The sequence below is a fragment of the Cheilinus undulatus genome, linkage group 11 (genome assembly GCF_018320785.1).
Source record: "Cheilinus undulatus linkage group 11, ASM1832078v1, whole genome shotgun sequence".
Lineage (NCBI taxonomy): Eukaryota > Metazoa > Chordata > Actinopteri > Labriformes > Labridae > Cheilinus > Cheilinus undulatus.
Window position 1 is genome coordinate 22,313,762 of NC_054875.1, and position 18,539 is coordinate 22,332,300.

General features: G+C 41.5%; 1 protein-coding gene across 2 annotated transcripts in view; it reads right to left on the minus strand.

The window, feature by feature from the left end:
• Nucleotides 1-10,502, minus strand: part of rerea (arginine-glutamic acid dipeptide (RE) repeats a) — a 183,561-nt gene extending 173,059 nt beyond the window's left edge. For both annotated transcript variants that reach the window (XM_041798392.1, XM_041798391.1), the window contains exon 1: nucleotides 10,238-10,502. The gene's annotated coding sequence lies outside the window, so the exon portion shown is untranslated. The remainder of the gene's footprint in view (nucleotides 1-10,237) is intronic.
• Nucleotides 10,503-18,539: the final 8,037 nt, after the last annotated feature.

The following is an 18,539-nucleotide window of genomic DNA, read 5'->3' on the forward strand; positions in this document are numbered from 1 at the left end:
AGCACTAGCTGGAGAGATAACACAGACAAGATGCCCCTGTGAGAGAGCTGGGCGCAGGCAGCCCCTGCTTTTTGTAGCAGCTCTACTCGACTGCTGGATGGCCGCGGTGAGACGGCAGAATGATGAGCATTTCATCTTTGAATCGCTTGTTTTATATTAGAGGGGGCCTGTCCTCGCCAGCAAGGGGGGAATTTGTGTTTGTGAGATGTGTGTATATGTGTGCATGAGCGTGGGCGTGCGCTGAGTGATAAAAAACTAGGCAAGATGAATTATTAGGCTAGTGGCTACATCAACAGCAGTAGAAATGTGCTTCAAATAACACAGAGTGCTTAAGCGGTGCTGCTTTTATCTCCCCTACTACTCCTGGCTCAGCTACCTTTTATGTCCTCCACATTGAACTCGATATTCTGTGAGCAATGAGCTCTGCTAAAGATGTAAATAATCGGCTGTCCCAGGGACAGAACCTGCTTTTTCAGCACAGGGGAGTAAAAATACAAATAGAGCTGGGTGTTGAAGCCCATCTCCACCTCTAAGCTTCTCTCTCCCCCTGCAGGAATAACACACAGCCATAGGCATCAACAGATGACAGCTATATCTCTACAGTCCTCCGTTTTTACCTCACACTCCACATCTTTTGTCAATTGCTATTGAGGAACCTGACGCTGTCTTCACAGTAGCAGGGTATTTGCTGTACAGTTTTGTGCTCCTTTTCCCGATTTCCCTGAAGACTCATCAATGCCCCATTACCAAGTCAAATCAGGTGGTGCTGCAGAGATTTGTTCGAGAAGCAGGGCTGCAAGCACAGAAGCACACAAATACAGGGATTCATTCAAGGAGCCTGGGAGGTTTTCCACCAGCAGCTCTGCAAGATCACAAATAGGGCACGGAGGTGAACAGAGGAGAAATCACTGCCGGCTAAATGCTTGTGAGTGGTTTATGGCTCAGGGGGGCAGAAAGGGAGACAAAGACGTGGTAATGCATCTCTCTGACACTCCTTAAAGCGGCCGTGCAGATTGTAATCTCCCAGGCCTGCTAGTCACACATTATTGTTTCTCATTTTGTGTGTCACAAACAATTAGAACATGCCCGTTGATTCCTGCACCCCCTAACCCTGTATTTTCATAACAAATGTGCAAAAACAACCCTACTTTTACTAACTAACCTCATTCCCTATACACGCCAAAACTCCTGTGCTAAATTCCCAAAGAACATCACATGTTTTTCCCACTTTCATCATGTTTATCGCTCTGTAACAGCAAATACAAGGTGGGATGGCCCTGTGTAATGTAAGCAGCTACATAAGCAAGGTAGTGTCTTACAGAGAAGAGAGGAGAGATAGAGGGAGAAGAAAAGAGAAGGAGGGGGTAAAGACGACGTGTCCTTTTCCTTTTCTATGCCTGTTGTCATCCTCTTCACAGCAGCAGCTGCACAGGCAAGACAAAAAAAACTCAAGGGGAAGAGTCAGAAAAAAAGACATAAAGCAGCATTGTGTATAGTTTCATGTAGAGATTTACACAAGCCTGTTGTTGATTAGAGGAGAAGTCTGAGTGCTAAATACAGAGGGAAACAGGGAGAAGAAAGGAAGGGCTGCTGCTCCTCTGAGGAAGGGTCTCTGAGGGCTGCCAGAGGTGCTGGAGAATCTCCTGCCTGTGACAAAGCTCTCGCACTGAGGAGTGAAATTTAAGCTCCTGCTGTCAGGAGAATTTTTTGGCTTTCATTACACCAAGTGCATGTGTCTATGCACTTCTGCATTCATTTGGAATGCGTGTGCACAAGCGGGGTACCAAGCCAGACGCCACCTCTGTCTAGTTGCTACACTGGTTGTTTGCAGCGAGCGCTGGCTTCGTGCCGAGCACATCGTTTGCTTTGTGCCAGGAATAAAAGGACAAGACTGAAACTCTGACAGCACTCTCCTCCTCATTCTCGATCACAATCATGAAATGTGTGCACAAACAAAACAACCCCAACCTTGATGAGAGATTCGTTCGACGGTGTTGCACATTCTGGCCTGCCAGTTGTGTTGTTTAAAATTAAACCAGAACAAATCGAGCTGGAGCGCTGCTCATTAAACTGTTCCTGTTGGAATTATTCCAAAATCTGACAAGCTCTTAATCAAGTCATCATCAGTAAGACTTCACTTTTTATCTGAAGAGGCAAAAAAATGGAGCTCTGGAGAGCCCAGGCTGTATTAAGCCAGTCCATCCAGAGAACCAGGCCTGAGGAATGCCATGCCAAATAGCATTTTCTTCATTTAAGAAGGCGGTGAAATGGGGAGAGGAAGAGGAGGAGGAGGATTTGGCCTCCTGGTGCGCAGCTATGCCCCAGCTCGGCTAAGTGACAGCGAATCCTACAGTGAGTCGATTTGCTGCTTTTGAGTGCCTGGAAACTTGTCTGGTAGAGTGCTCGCAAGGGAGAAAGATATATGGAAGAGTGAGAGGAGGAGGCCTCACCTCTCACTGTCTTTCTATTTGTCCGTTCATCCCTGGAGGCTTCAGGGGGCTGCTTGGTACAACAAAAAAAGAGGAGGAGGGGGGAATGAGGCGACAGGGACAGAGCTCTGCGGCCATCCTCAGACAAAGCAGAAAGCAGAGAAGACAAGTTTACAGGTAAACAGTGAAGAGAAGCAGCTGGCTTTCAAACAATCAATCATCCCTCACTCTTCCATGACAACAAAGAGTCTGCTTATAGCACCGCTTTCTTTTAGTACATCTTATTTTGTATTACAGATGCTCTGCAGGCCTTTAAATTTTAAGAGCAAACCAACAAATAGCTGAATGTCAGGTTCAAAGCCTGGCAGTGCTGCTGTACAGACACACGCACAAACAAAATCAAGTGAGCAAAGAAAGATTTAACCTGACTTTTAACTCGTCTGATGATCACACGATGCTGTTTGAAAACCTGCAGTTTATGACAAGAGCAATTTACCATGTCCCTGATTTGAAAAGGAGCACTTGAGGATGACACAAAGACAAATTTATTGTCAACTTAAAGAGGATCTATGAAATCAATGGGAGGAGATCAATCGCTGTCTCTCACAGCACTTTACATAAGCAGCAGCAATAACCATCACAGAGGCCATCATAGCTCACCGATTTTCCAGTGCAGGACTCCTGGACACCTTCAGGCAACAAAACTCCTCTCACTCCATCAGGGCAACAGTCACATCACAGTGGAGGAGGAGCAGGAGGAGGAGGAGGTAGAAGAAAACACCTAAGGCAAGCCAGAGTCAGATAGGGAAAGCTGGAAGGAAAACAGAGAGAAAAAGAACGAGGATGCAGGCAGCTAGAGGAGCGTCTTCATTAGCAGCTAGCTCTGGCAGCGACTAGCATAGTGCTGTAGTAGGAGCTGCTCGTCCTCTCAGTTAATTAGGATTTCTGCTGCTTCATTTTGGGGCGAGGTGCAGGATGTTGGAGGCTTGATTGCCTTTTATTTCCCAGCCCAACGCCTCGCCTGCCTCTGCCGCTTTATTAACAAGAGATCTCGCAGATTTACAGCTCCACGGCAAACATCAATTTCAATAATTACAAGAAAACTGTTAGCAGGGACACAATGAAACACACACATCTCTAGCCCCCCTCAACGTCTTCACTCCTCCATCGCCCCTCCCCTCCTTCACAAGATCTCATTTTCATAGATGTGCCCTTTTCATGATTGCATATTATAAACACGTTAAAACACACACTGATTTGCCTCAGTCACACTTAGCACTTCAAACGCTTTACAACCGATCCATGGCCTGAAGGGCAAAAGCAAATACTGTGAATGTCACATTTACATTCAACATTCAGACCTCAACCGTTTCTGTTGTGACAAAACAAAGCGAATGAAAGCCGATTTCTCTGCAGAGGAGCAATTACAGCTGGATAAATGTGCTGCTGGTCAGAATCAGAAGTGAATTAATAGGATAAAACATCTTCAGAGATACACCGGATTACAAGGAAAAGCCTTTTCCTTAAGCTATATCTTTACAAACTGGCATCATGCCTGGAATTATATTGCACCAATTGACAGAGTGCATGTGTGAGACTGCACTGAACGCTTTCAGAGAACAGCTCCAGTTGGGAAAAGAAATAATAGAAATCATACTTTGAAAGCAACCAGCGTCAGATTCGGAGCAGAGAAGCACAGATTCCATTTGAATAAAATCAATAATTGTGTTGACTCGCAGTGTATTGCCTTCCTGTCTTCTCATCTCGCTCGCTAATGTTTCTTTCATGAGCCAGCCCCACTGCTGGTGACATTATAGCTACAGCACTTCCACAAGTCCCCAATGGATCGGTGAAAATGGTTGGCGTAAAACACAATTAGTACGGTCCATATGGCTGCTAGTGGAGGAGGAGCAGGAGAGCTCCCCTGTGGTCCTTATAGAGGCCCCGCTCTTTTGTTACCTTAAAGATCAAACTGTTGTCATAATAATAGGGCCATTTTAATTCTGCTGCTCGCTTCTTATAAAGCAGCGCTACTCCTACAGATCCTCACAATGTGGAATGACTCCTAGCAAATAAATTGGCCAACCTTGGCTGATCGCCTAATCAATAGCTCCTTCATCGTGATTAATGGCTCATATTGGATAATGGGGAAATTTAATGTGAGGGGAGCGTTACTTCCTCATTTCTGAGCTCAGCCCTATCGATTGGTTATAACCCTCTTTTTTCTGACCAATGGAATGCACTGATAAGAGAGCAACGTGTTCGACCTATGTAAACTGAGCACAGAGAAAATGATTTACTGCGCTTTAGGCGCGTCTCATTCACTGATAGCTCTGTATGCCCTGCCTGACAAGCATTTTCTTGCCTGAGAAACGCAGACACCTTTTACTGAGTAGAAGCGAACAACAACAGCTTGAGGCAACAGATTTATTACAAATTGATCTATTAGATAGCTCTGCTGTGCTTCGCCGTTTTCTCTCCCTCCCTCCCTCTCTCTCTCTCTCTCTCCCTCCCTCTCTCTCTCTGACAGCCTTCCCCTGATGGTAGCGAGAGTGTATCAGAGTTGAAGTGCTACAGTGGCAAATCTAAACCCAATCCTCAGAACTCATTTTCTCTGTGCCGCCTGCTGGAACTGCGCTACAGAGACAAGATGTCCATCCTTAAACCTACAGTCGATCCGGCAGTAAGTTCCCCTGCACCTAAACTGAAGGCTCAGTAGGCTCAATAGGTGCGCCTCACCTGCAAGGGCGAGCAAGGACGTAGTTTACTGGAGTTACCTCGCGGGCAGCAACACAGCACCACAATGTCACTGAGGTCGTCTCCTTACGGCCGCATGAACCCTGAGCTGGCCGCTGGCTTGCGGGCTGTCTCCATTAAAGCATCAGTCACAGATCAGAGCTGTGCAGTTCTGCAAAGCAACTGAGCCTCATGTGCACGGTCACAACATCAGAGCAATAACCATATCAGTCACAGAGGCCAGAGCACAAGCACTGCATTGTTAAAAGATGTATTTATGATTGGTCTCATCCACAGTGTAGAAAATCAATGCCCTGCATACCCAACACTGCATAGAAAATAACATCATTACAAGAATCCAAAGCTACTTAAAGTAAAGATAAAGACATGCTTGTGTGGAGAGTGGACAGCGGTTATTGGCACATCTTTCTATAAAACAGTCAATTACATCGACTGTACTCCTTAGACTCGCTAATCAAGGTGGCTCTGATAAAAACACAGAAGATCTTTACACTCAGCTGACATTGCTGCATACTGTAAGTCCAGGAAACCTTAACTGAATGATAAGAACTGGAAATTCTACACTTACAGTTCAGGAAACATTAAAAATGGTTTGGCAGGTTGTGTAGCTTTAGTTTTTTTTTTCTAATTCTATTCTGCTCCTTTCCTTTAATCAACTCCATCCTCTATTTGTGCTACAAAGGAAAAAGGGTTGTTGGCTTCCGGATGGAGTAAATGTGTGTTGTACTAGCTATGTGGAGATGTTGAAATATTCTAGAGAGCATATATGTCTATATAAACATCTTCAGGCAGGCAGCTGCAGGGGGTGTGCGCAGTAAAACACTGGTATGCATTGTTTGTTTCTGCACCACTAGCGCCATGCCGTGTCATTACATGAGGCAATCTCTTACCTAATCAGCACTGACACACACACACACACACAGCAGCAAAGCACTCCTCCCCTTCCTCATCTCTCTCCCCCTTTTCTCTCCTTTTCTCCTCAGAGGCCAGCCAGCTGATCCTACACCATTTCATTTTCCTCTTTTACTGTGATGGCAAATGGCTGTCTGTTATTTTTGAGCACACTGAGTTCATGCCTTTTGTTACCATTTAATTGACTAAGTGCTATCATTAGACTGAATAAAGAAAAAAGGCATCACAGTCTGCCTGCTATAGTGTGTTTTAACTGCAAATTAGTGTTCTGCATTAGGAAAAATAAGCTGCACAGTCACTATCATCATAAAATGCTTCATATATTAAATGCACTTTGCTTGTGGTTGCTCTACAACTCATACAAACGTTAAACCAAGCCTCTATTTCCAGTTTCCACACACTGCGAGACCATTGTCCAAGCCCTCATGTGCATAAATTACCGAAGACACTGAAGTGTGCCAAGTTGCAACACTTTGCATTCTCATGTCCCCTAAGCCACACATTGAAATTAAAAAGGCAACCATAGAGAGATAGCCTATCGCTCAGCTTTCTTTGTATTCAAAAATAACACAAAATAAATAACACACTACTAATTAGTAAAGATGTGCATCCATGCAAAGACAGCCCAATAAGGCACAGGCAGCATTTGCAGGACAAAGTGGGACAGAATCCATCATGGCTATGCTGACAGAAAAAAAGCAGATGCAATCACATCTTGTACATCAAATACCAGCAGCAGTATGTAGCACGACAGCTCACAATTGTTAACACGGGGTAGCGTTTGCCGATGCTATCTCCTTGGCACAATTGTGAAGCAGCACAGCCAGTCCTGAATCAAACAAAGATGAGATATGATGCAGCATGCTTGGATCTCCTCTTATGAGAGGTGAAGGGAAGCTGTCAAAGAACACAAAAACACATCCAGCATCTTGCCTCCTCTGACTTGCTGGGATAAGCCAGGAGGAGGAAGAAGAGGAGGAGGAGGAGGAGGAGGTGAAGGAAGGGGGGAGTGTGCTTGCCTCATTTCTGCCAGTGTGTGTGCCCTGTGCGTGTCAGTCCAATATCTTAAAACAACACATGCAAGGCTTTGCTACAGCCAATTACCCAGCTCTTGGCACAGGAACTGAAAAACATCTTCGGAGAACAATAAAGAGAGCTTGGCTTGTTGTGCGTGCTGTCAGTAAGTGCTGACAGATTGTTATTTTTAATGAATATACAGCACTTGAATGGCCCATCAAGAGGTCTTTGAGTGAACATTGCTCCTTTGTTCAGAGCATTAATTTTCTATGTAACAGCCAGATATCTTGTAGTGAAGTTGCTATCACAATGCAAAGGAAACAACCACATCAGTTTATCCATTTGTTCACTGCATCTTCTTTGCAGCTACTGAGCAAAGCCATTAAGCATAGGGCAACAATCTCTGTATGACATTACAAGCCTGATGTCTGTGCAAAAATGTCACAGCTGCTTACCTTAAAGCATTTAAAATCTCAGGGAATAAAGTCTTGCACAAAGCAATAAATCAGCCTAATCAACCTTACTGGAAACACAATAGCCTTTCTGAGAGTAAAATGCCTCTTTTAAAACACACACTCGCCACTGTAATGACAGGTTACAGCACCATCTCATACTGCAACACAATGCCACAATAGCAAACGTCTGTGAGACAAGAGCCAGGCATTATAATGGGGAATCAGCTTTCAAGACAATTCATGGTGGAGAAAAGATGTAGTGACGGCATGGAGGTGAGAAACAGCGAGATGCCGATCGAGCTCAGCATGCAAACACTGAATTCCTGAGCATGTGTATTGACCAATCTTCCAACAAAGCGTTGTCAGGGTTGCAGAGAAAAAAGGATTTTTCCTAACTGCGCCTGGCCTTCCGTTCACTACACATATCTCAGAGGGAGCTGCCATTACTCAAACACGCATAAGTCGTTAAAAGGAAAATAGCAGGGTTATTACACTTCTCTTATCATTACTCTGCTGTGCGACTGCTGCTGCAGCCACCCAGCTAGGTTAACATTGGATGGACGGGGTGTGTCATTGGATACGGGACTCAAAGTAATTTTACCCACTGCTGCTCTTCAGATCCCATTCAAATTGAAACACTTTGACCTCCTGCGACCCCTGCACCAACCAAATAATGTGGATTTGAACAGATGTTCTACATTCACACAAAGAAAATGAGTAACATGATGAATAAATATCACATAGTTTTATGCAGTTCTCAACTAAAAATCTTCTTCTGCAGAAACCAAAAAGCAGGCATTGAGGCGATTTTCAGTCAGAGTCATGCTGAAGTAGTAATTAACGTATAGCCTGTAATGGCAGACCTCTACAGCCAGAGATGGCGTGTTTACAGTCTAAGTGGTACTTTGAAGGAAATCCAAGTCACAACCTCTGGCAGCAGAAAAGCCACTTAAATATTACATGTGGCATTTGCAAACACATGCAGCTAAAAAAAGTGTAAAAGGGTCTATAATGCATTGCAGGATGTCCAGAAAATCTGATTTGATACACCAGCCTATATTCAATCGGTTGTTCAATCAATTTGCTATTTTCCAAAATGCAGCTGTTTTTCCTCACCATATGGCACCTGTGTCAGCCTACCTAACCCTTTGTTACAAAACCATAGTGTGTAACAGACATTACAGACAGATGTGATAATGTGTTTATGAACTTTGTTTTTTCCTATCAGTGACTTCCCCATGCAGAGTCATGTCTTAACAGGAGGATAGTTAGAGGGCTGGCAACTTCTAAGTACCAAAGCTTTTCCATGTTGGCTTGTTTACAGTAATTAAAAATAAAGTGGTGGTGAGCATATCTGTGTTCAACAGTGCAATGCTGGCAGGATATCAGATAGTTTATTAAAGATTTCCTTATACACACTGCGCAATGTTGTGGCACTATGACAAGGAAATGCTTTGTTGTCAACATTAAATTATGTTCTTTCAGTGGGCAGAAAATAGCTTGGCATGTATGGAGCAAAACAAGTGTCTCTCACAGCTTTGATCATTGAGCGTAGTGCTTTTCATTAGATATGAGGTCCACAATTGTTCAGTACTGTGCTGCCTGTGAGACACTAGAAAGAATCAGTCAGGAGTGAGTCACAGGCACTCAACAGAAACTAAATTTCTCTACCTTTGTCATATATAGAGATTATAATTAACAGGAACTATCCTTGAAATCTTGCTTTGCACTTATACAATACGTGATTTCCACATGTGCATGTCAGTGATGTGTTTCTTTCCCATTTTAAACTTACAATTTATTAACTTTGTCTAAAGTCATGCATTATTACATTACTTAAGAAAGATAAGACCAAGCATGTTTCTCTGTTTTTGTACCTAACGCTACCACTGCCATTCATTCAGGTGGTTTGAAAATACAACCTTCCAGAGTTGAAAGGTATTATCGTCCATGCAAGTGACTGTTCTTGACACTATTCCTCAGTGGGTATCTTACAAGCCTTGAAGCTTTGTTCTAAAAGCCAACACGAGTGTGCCGTTATCAAATGTAACCTTTGTTGAAAAACAACCCACAGCAAACTTGTAAATACACTCAAACTGCGAGCTACGTAACAATAATTCAGCAAAAGTCAAGCAGACAAAGACAGCAAGTTAGCTTCGCCAGCTAACGTCTCCATGAGCTAATGACAATAGCTGAATGGGCTCCGGCTACTCCCTGGAACAAAGCTACTACACTGGCTAATTCAGAATGGGAAAGCACTTGCTAAGAGGTGCTGCAAGGTTACGTGCATGTCACAAACACAAAGCGTTTCATAAAATGAAGCAACGTTGTGTGATGTGCATGCATTTAGTGTTAACCGGTGTCAACGAGCAGTTAGTATCCAGGCATTACACTTCCTCCTAGCTGGTATTCCCAATCAGTGCTAGTCACTGGCGCTAGCCGCTTACGTTAGTCCATGGTTACCAGCAACAGCAAGGGGCAAACAAGTCTATCAGCTAACTAGCTAGCTGATGCTAATAGGCAAATTAGCCAAATAGCTAGCAAGCAAGGGTGAACGTTAACAGACTAACGTTAACAAACTGTTCCTTCGTATTTTGTCATTTCTTTCTAGTTTTAAAAGAACGTCAAAGGTAAAGGAAACGACAGAATGAAGCTCGTTGTACTTACCTTGAATGTCTTGATCTACAACATCAGTGATTTGTTTGATGAGAGACTGCAACAACAAACAATAGCAGCAGCAGGAGCAATTAGCCAGCGTTAGTTGGCCAAGTGTCGCCTCTACACAGAGTAGCACACAGCTGCAGTGCCACCTGTATATCTTCTCTTAGGTATCTATAACGCAACGTAGCACGTCTGATATAAAGCTGTCATAAATGATGGACTTAAGAATAAAGAGGGAGTAATCGTTGCCGGAATGCTCAGACTAGTGTGTGTGAGGGGCACTCAGCATGACAGCATCCTTCTTCATCTTGGGGTGAGAACAGTTGGGGGGTTCTCAAAGTTCAACCGGTAAAATATCGTCACCCACTGGCCAAAAGAGGGAACATCCACACACACAGAGGCGGTGTTACAGTCTTTAAGGGTGGCTGTTCGGAGGAAACAGTAGTTCTATCTCCATCTTCATAAACCTGTGATACTGACAGGCTTTATTGGGACTGTCAGTGAGACCAGATATATAAAAACGAACAGATGTGAGTGATCTGGGAAGTTTGACTGAACTGCAGATACACATTAAATACATTTATATCAAAGCTTGTCTGGACTATATGGGGTTGTGATGATTTTAGTGGCCTCTGCACAAAAAGGGACATCTTGTTCTTTACCTTGTTCTAAAGCCTGTAGCCACATTGCAAGCCTTATAATGCTGAAATCATATTTTCTGCTCAAACCTGTATTTTACCCCCCTTTTTTTTTTGGCTGCCCACGTCACTTTTAAAAGCATGGGCTGTATCAGATTCTTCCATTCAGTTGAATGGATTCACCCCCAAAAGTTGAATCTGATCAAAAAGGATCAGAAGATTTCAATGTGACTTGAAATGATGTTTAAACTGTCATGAAAAAACATCAAAACTTTTGTTTCAGGTTACTTTGGCCTGTAATGTGAATGCACTGTAAGTAGAGTTAAAAAAAATTCTGATTTGTTTATAGCGGTGGTGCTCAACTTGTCTAGCCTCAGGCATCTGCTGTTTACGCATCAGGCAAAGAAAGGCAATTGCCTGGGGTCCTCAGGTTCCAAGGGGCCTCTAGATATAAGATGTATTACAAATGGCATACTTTTATGCTTCTTATTATTTTTAGCATAGCATTAATTAAGTGTGGGATAATCAACACTTCCCACCCTGAACATCTAATAATCAACTGACATATGTTTGCTTTTTGCCATTAAAACAGAAGTAGAAGAAGAAAAGTGGCAGTTAATCTGTTATCACTCCCAGTAAGTGTTTAACAGAACATATTACACCTGAAAAATCTTCATTGACTTCTGGTTCAGAACAGATTCAATTTCAGTCTTCTATATAGAAAGCTCTGAATGATAAGGCCCCTCGATATCTTTCTGACCTCACTAACTACTATCCAAGCAGACCCCTCGGATCATCAGTCATGGGCCTCCTGAAAATTAAAACTAAATCTGGCAAAGGTGTGTTAAGTCACTATGGTGCTATCCTCGGCAAGAAACTGCCTGCTGACCTGAGGTCTGTTGAACACTTAGTTCTTTCAAGAGAGGCCTTAAAACACTGAATTTCTCTCAAGTCTTTGTCAGTTGGTTTATCTTTGTGTGCAAAATTGTGCATTAGTTTAAGTGTACTCCTCTGTAGGAGACCCCAACATTAGTATTTGCGAAATGCTGTACAGATTGGTGCAAGGTGTGCCCAAGCTCATTAATCATTATGCCTGGTGTTATTATTTTCTTGACTCATTGTGTGTCTTTGTTTCTGTTTGTTTGTTTTTTTGTGTCTGTTTTCAATCTTCTGTAAAGCACAATGAGTTTCAAATTTGTATGAAATGTGCCATTTAAATAAAATTGAATTAAATGATGTGGGACAACACTACCCTGTCAAGATTAGTGCTGTCCAGCGTATTAAAGCAAAGTGTACACACAGAAGTATGAGATTTGGAACACATCGAGTCAGTATAGTCGTCAAATATGAGGGGCATTTTTACAATTACTTTCCATGACTACAGGGTGTATTTTCAAAGTAGGTGATCGGCCAAAAGTGAACAAAATTACATTGAAACTGATCTGATGAAAAAAGTCTCTGTACAGGACCTTAGCCCTCACAGGTAGGTCTAAAGCCCATCAAAATGCCTAAAAATGCCCTTATATTAAACAAATTATAATTAGGTAGATTGACAAAGTGAAACAATTAACTGATGGATAACTGAATGGTAAAACGGTATGCCTCAAATAAAAATACATGATTTGTGGCAGAAGAACGGATAATGCATAATAATATGCATACATTTTTTTTTTTGCAAAAGTTACACCAGGCCCTGAGACGTGTTAGCAAAATGGGCAAGGGTCCTAACCTGACATGCCAGATGGATTAGTTTCACACATTGGATTCACCAGTGAGAAACAAGGAAACAGGCGCATCCATCTGCTTTGCAAGGTTATAAAGGTCCCATCTTAGTTTGTACTTGGGACCTCCCGATTACTCAAACTGCCCCTGGCTTCAGGACCAACACAGACTAAATGATAAATTGTGACCCCAAATTTCTGATTTTTTTAAAATTATCCATTAAAATGTGACAGTTTGGACCTTAGTTGGAAAAAAAAGCGACTGACAGTCAGGATAAAACAAATATACTTAAAAAGCATGTCATTACAGAAAACCCAGGAGGATATGTCCATATAAACTTGAGCTAAGCTGAAGTTGTTTTCTTAAGATCTTGAGAAATCAACACATTATCACATTATCATTAATTTTTTTTTTTTTTTTTTTTGAAGATTTTATCATTATTATTTTCAAACGGGCTGTTTCAGCACTGTTCTGTTTATTAATTAGCCTGACTTGTGTGAGCAGAGTTCATGACTTCAGTACTTGAGTCAGAGTAGAGAAACTCCCTGTAAGAAAAGTTGCTCAGTTAAATTATTTGCTACAACTGTAAAATAATCAAGCATTCAAATTACTTTTTAATAAGAAATCTTCAAGTGATGCATTTTACCAATGCATGTGTGCTAACAAGAACAAATACATGTACACTCTGCTATTTTATGTTCAGTTATAAGGCAGATAGAGATATATATTCAGAAGTTATTCAGCTCCATAATAGTATTAACAATAATACAAACAACTATAAATAACCTTTTGAGAAGGGAAAATATCAGCCAGGCTTCACAGTGAGAAAACACCTTTTTCAAACAGCTGTTTCAGTAGTTGCAAAGTTCCCTTCTCTCTGCAGCAATGTAAGCACCCAACTTAAACTAAAATATAGCCTTTATGGACAAAAGCATTTGGCCACACTTGTTAATTGTTGGATTCAGGTGTTTCAATCAGACCAGTTGCCACATGTGTGAAAATCAAGCAACTAACCATTCAGTCTCCATTACAAACATTTGTGAAACCGCATGGTTCATTTTGAAGAGCTCAGGGACTTCAAGCGTGATACTGTGATAGGATTCTACCTTTGCAATAAGATGGGCTGTAAAATTTCCTTTTTTTGCCTGGATATTTCACAGTTAACTGAAAGTGATACTATAAGAAAGTGGAAGTGTTTAGGAACAACAGCAACACAGCCATGAAATGGAATAACACATCACAAAGTGGGGTCAATGACTGCTAAAGTGCATGGTGTGCAAAAGCCGCCAACGTTCTGCTGATTCTAAAGATTTTTGAAATTCCACTGGTGTTAATGTTAGCACAAAATCTGTGTGGCAAGAGCTTCATGCAATGGCTTTCTGTGGCTGAGCAGCTGCATGCATGCCTCACATTAAGCCCAATGACAGGCTGAATGACATAAAGCACACCGACAATAGACTATAGAGCTGTGGAAGTGTGTTCTATGGAGTGACATATCACACCTCTCTGTTTGGCAGGTATGGGACTGTTTTTCAGGGTTTGGGCTAGGTCCATTATCTCCAGTGAAGGCCAGCCTTATGCTTCAGCAGACTAAGACATGTTGGACAATGCTATGCATCCAACTGTGTGGCAACAAGCAAGGACAATGAAGATATGATTTGAGGAGTTTGGTGTGGAAGAACTTGAGAGCCCTGACCTCAACTCCATCAAGCACCTTTGGGATGAAGTAAAATGGCGATTGTAAGCCAGGCCTTCTCATCTAACCTCAGTGCCTGACCTCATAATTGCTCTACAGAATAAATGGGCACAAATTCCCACAAAAACACTCCAGAATCTTTTGTAAAGCCTCCAAGGGAGTTGAGGATGTTATATTTGCAACAGGGGACCAACCCCATATTAAAGAGCTTGTATCTGAATATATCATTACAGCCCCTGTTGGTATGATGGTCTGCCTTATAAACTCTTTTGTCCATATAGTGCATAATAAGAAAAGCAATGGCTGCTGAGCAGCATTGGCTACTTGTATCTGTTCATGCTGTATTATTTTTGCCCATGGCCAATGTTTGCAAACAGGCCTGATATTGGCTGATCCGGATGCTTAACTGTTGCAGTGGTGCATCCCTATAAGAGAAGCACTTACCAATGAAAAACTACCAATAACAAATACTGCACATTGCCCAAATTGCACAATATCTGTATTGAAATGGTGAAAATATGACTAGATTAGAATGAGAAATAAAGGTAAAATACAGCTGGAGTAAAAGCATTACATTAAAATCAGTACTCAAGTAAAGACCTTCTGTGCAGTACTGAAGAAAATGTTTTTCTAGCAGTAGTCAGTCTTATCACTGATGGTTTAATTTGCTTTATTAGGTAATATTTAAGTACCAGTTTCACACCTCACAAGAGCTCTAAAAGGCATAAACTAGGTTAAAATGGATAAACTGACCTGAAAAAAGAACTATATGAAAAAACCCCTAACTACTGGCTTTTTGAAAATCACAGAACTGAGCAGGATTGAAAGGAACCGCTGAATGATGTACAGCTAAACACCTGACTGAGTAGAGAAAAAATAACACCTGATTCAACAGAACCTATCAGAACTGAGTTTAAAAAAGGTATCAGACTCCATCAAAGGAATAACATCACTATAAAAATATTACAATAGGATACATTTAGGAAGTCTTTAACAAACAGCAGTGATAAATAAAACAGAAGTTCTTTTTACATCCTGAGGCATACCGTGAGTGAATAAAGAGCCTGAAGAGAACCAGTGTGACAAAATTTGATCACAGAAAACATTTATTTACTGCAGATTAAATATACCTCAAACCGCAGTAAAGTAGAAAAATATTCATACACCTTACTCAGAACAGGGGTTACAAAACTTTGCCTTTTGGCATCAGACTTGAGACTGATCTACTTACAAAATTCATTTGGTGATCATGGAAGATATCAGAAAGTAGACATACAACTTCTTAACCTTTTTTTTTTTTAAATTTTTTTACATTTATAGTCACGGAGCAGCCGTACTTTCTGTAAGAGGCTCCTGTCAGTCAGTTTTTACTGCCAAGTGGATTCTGCTCTCCTGAAGCTGAGTCATGTTCAGTCTGGTCACCTGGTGGTCTTTTCTTTTTAGACTTTTTTTCCTTTTCAGGGGGAGGTCGTTTGCGTGATACGTTGACTATTTTGACCGTATAATGCGTAATCAATTTCCCTCTCTCTTTCCTCCAAGTTTCAGTGTTTGTTTAGCTGTATTAACAGGGTAAGGGTAGACGAATGAAAACTGAGCATGAGACAGTATGGTTTGTGTTTAATTTTTATGTAAAATGGTTGATGCTTTTTATTCAGTGTAAGTTGAGTTGCTAAAGTAGTCTGATTTAAAAGTATAAGCTTGCTAAGATATGTAGATGCACTGAGAGACCCAGAGAGAAAGCTGAAAAAAGACTAAATGACTGTCTCTACATGACCTTCGAAGGCAAACAAAACAGTTTGGAAAAGACTGACTTTTCTAGTTATCTCTAATCCCTGTGAAAGAGGGTAAATGTCAGATGAGAACACCGAGGAAGCAGTTGCTTCTGTCTTAGCCTCTATTGCAAAAATCCCTGAGTAACACATTTGACCGAAAGACAGCGGTGTGAGACATCTGTCATAAAACACTAAACACAAAGATATAAGATAAGTTCAGCAAGGGACAAGACACACCAATTTTTTAAGATCTTGACATATTTGTTATCTTGGGTTTCCTCATGATGATGTGTTTATTCTTTTAAATTTCCAGTAATCAGCCAAAATCTAGATGCTATCATGGGATATGCATCAAATACCAATATATGGTTCCCCTCTTTAAGAAGGGGGGCTGGAGGGTGTGTTCCAACGATAGGGGGATCACACTTCTCAGCCTCCCTGGTGAGGTCTATTCTGGGGTCCTTGAGAGGAGGGTCTGTCGAATAGTTGAACCTCGGATTCAGGAGGAGAAATGTGGTTTTCATCCTGGTCGTGGAACAGCGGACCAGCTCTACATTCTCTGTAGGGTCTTGGAGGGTGCATCTGAGTTTGCCCAACCAGTCTACGTGAGTTCTGTGGACTGGAGAAGAGCTGGACGAACTGCCCAGGGAGAGGAAAGCCTGGGCTTCTCTGCTCAAGCAGCTGCCCCCGCGACCTGACGTTGGATAAGTGGAAGAAGATGGATGGATGGCAAATATATGCATGCAAGTCCTCATAGGGTGTGCTTTTCAAACATGTTTGTTTTTTGTCCTGTTTCTTTGATCAGTCAAAGCTTTGAGGTCCAAACTTCAGCATTTTCACTAAAAACATTTGTGTGGTGGAAAATTTTGCACATTTGGGTTGCACTCTCTCACAATGGTAGTAGTGGGTCCTAAGGCTGCAGTTAGAGCAAAGGCTCTTAACACTAAAAGATCATTTTGTTGAATTAAGCACCTTCTCATTCTTTATGTTTACATTCTGATATCTTCACTGTATGGAAATAAAAAATATGCAGTTTTTTCTTTAACAAACCCAGTACAATAAATAAGCCTTCACTGTCGCTGAGGTGAAGATGGGGAACATGTAAAAAAATGTATTACAAAATCAGACCACTAGATGGTGCTGCTCTCAAAGAAAAGACAGAGACTCAGTTTGAAAATAGAAATGCATGAGTGATTCTAGCACTCTAGTACCTGGGATAATAAGTTGGTATCTCCTTTCCCACACTCCTTTTGTTTCCTTCAGTTGAAAAATGGAAAGCAAACATCTTAAAGAAAGTATCTTGATTGGTAACGATCAGTTTGTGTTGAGGATGAACTTTTACAAACCCCAGTTCCAAAAATGTTAGTTAAAAATTAAAATGTCCAAAAGGGCAATAAGATAGATTGAGGATAAAAGGGAATAAAAGTAAGTAAAAGATTACGAGGAATTGAGATACGCTAAATATACAGAGGGAAAATTCGAAACAAATAATAATAAGAAAACATATTATCAGATTATCTCCTCAGACAGGTCATGCCAAAGTCGAGGAGCCCTGATGGACAACGCTTTTTTACCTTTAGTTTTAAGTCTTGACTTTGGAAGGAACAGGAGGCCCCCACCTGAGGATCTGAGGCTGCGGGCTGGCAGGGGATCAATAATTCTGTTATGTGGCTTTGAGCCGGACCCATATGTTCTTTAAAAGTAATACGCAAAATTTCACATCAATTCTAAAACTAGCAGGAAGATTGTAAAGATGTTACTGGGGTGATGTGTTGTCTGTTCAAACCAGTGCAAAGCCTGGCTGCTGTGTTATGGACAAGTTAGAGGCTAGAGAGGGATTTATGCTTTAAACCTGAGAGGAGTGAATTACAGTGGCCCAGTGCGGAAAAGATGATGGTGTGAATGAGTTTTTCGGGGTCCTGTTGGATCTGTATCATTTTTATTGTGGAGATGATACACAATTGATGCAAACAAGATTTTACAACTGTTTTCACATAGTGATAATGAGAGATTATTATCACACAGGACAACTACATTTCTGGCAGTGAGCTTAATATTTGCTGCTTAGGGGCCGAGGCTATTGATAGAAGGGGAATAGAGAGATTTGGAGTTGTTAAGTTGCAATATACTTTGTGTGTGTGTATATATATATATATATATATATATATATATATAGAGAGAGAGAGAGAGAGAGAGAGAGAGAGAGAGAGAGAGAGAGAGATTGATAGATAGATAGCAATGTGTTACAAAAAATAGGGGCAGGCAGGAAAGGAAAGGATTGGCGAAGTTGAGGAATGCTCAGAAACACCCGGAATATTCCACAGGTAAGAAGGTAAAGGTGATGATGTCAGGATTGGGTATAAAAAAAGCACTCCTGAAAGACTCAGTCATTCACATTCAATGATGGTCAGAGGTTTTCCACTTTGGGAAAGACTGTGCAAATAGTTTATGAACCATGCTGCTGAATGTGCAACTGCAAA